The sequence below is a fragment of the Pteropus alecto genome, unplaced genomic scaffold (genome assembly GCF_000325575.1).
Source record: "Pteropus alecto unplaced genomic scaffold, ASM32557v1 scaffold23, whole genome shotgun sequence".
Taxonomy (NCBI): domain Eukaryota; kingdom Metazoa; phylum Chordata; class Mammalia; order Chiroptera; family Pteropodidae; genus Pteropus; species Pteropus alecto.
Window position 1 is genome coordinate 6,134,845 of NW_006435837.1, and position 1,149 is coordinate 6,135,993.

At 47.0% G+C, this 1,149-nt stretch overlaps 1 pseudogene; it reads left to right on the plus strand.

Moving 5' to 3' along the window:
• Positions 1 to 825: 825 nt before the first annotated feature.
• On the plus strand, positions 826 to 944 carry LOC112479594 (annotated as a pseudogene).
• Positions 945 to 1,149: the final 205 nt, after the last annotated feature.

Below are 1,149 nucleotides of genomic sequence, written 5' to 3' on the forward strand. Positions count from 1 at the left end.
TTGCCATTGTTCTAAATTCATAGGACAGGTTGTTTTCCTTATGTGGGTCCCCTTAAGAAGATCGTGAGACAAAGATTCTATGCGAATAGTTCACTGATGAGTTAGTCCCAACTCACCACTGGAAATTGGAGAAGTGAGACGGAAAAGGAGGCAGCCAGTAAAGTGTTTGTCATTAAGCCAGTGACTACTGTGGGCGATCTGGGCACAGTGTCACTGGGGGAGACACCAGAGAACACATACCTCTGAGTTAGCTCTCCTGAGAGGCCAGGTCGCTGGGTGTTCATTCACCCACCCTGTCAGTCATTGGTGGAGGACGTAGGGGGAGGGGGTGGAGTGGGGGGTGGATTATGCTAATCCCCCAACATTTGCAGCAGAGTGAGCTGCTCTGGCACCCAGAGGATGGCAGGTGCTGGCAGCTGGAAGCCAGATTGGTGCACAGGGAAGTTGGTGAGTGTGGGGGATATGCGGTGGGGTGCAGGCAGCATCTGCTACTAGTATGGCATGGGAGGTCTTCTAGATTGTTATTTCTACTGTTTGATGTTGTTTCAGTCATGTAAGAAATTCCTCCGCCTACCCACACCCCAAAACTTCACTACCTCCTCTGCTCCCACTTCCGTTCTATGTGATCCCCCTCCTGTTTGTCCCTCCATCTCACTGTGTTCGTCACCATTTATCTGGTCTTGGCTTTGGCATCAGAGACCTGTAGAAAGTTACTTCTTTTTCTGAGCCTCACTTTTGCTAATGTTTAAGTTGAGAATAATAATATCGTTTTAGGACCGTTGTGTGTATTGAGGAATGAGTCAACGGATGAAAAAGCACATGTCAGTCTCTGGCCGTGCCACCCTGAATGCGCCCGATCCCGTCTGATCTTAGAAGCTAAGCATGGTCGGGCCTGGTTAGTACTTGGATGGGAGACCAACTAGGAAGACCAGGTGCCGTAGGCATGAAAAATAAAAAATAAAAAAAGAAAAAGCACACGTCATAATTTGTGCTCGAAAAAGGATAGTCCTTTCTATGGCCATACTTGTTTTCTCCCTGGCAAAGCCAAAACTTGAGGACATATCTTTCTGCAACCCTCGAAAGCTGAGATGTGTAGATAAAAGCCGGGTTTGTTCTCTAAAAGAAAACTATGCCTTTTATTATTTTAAA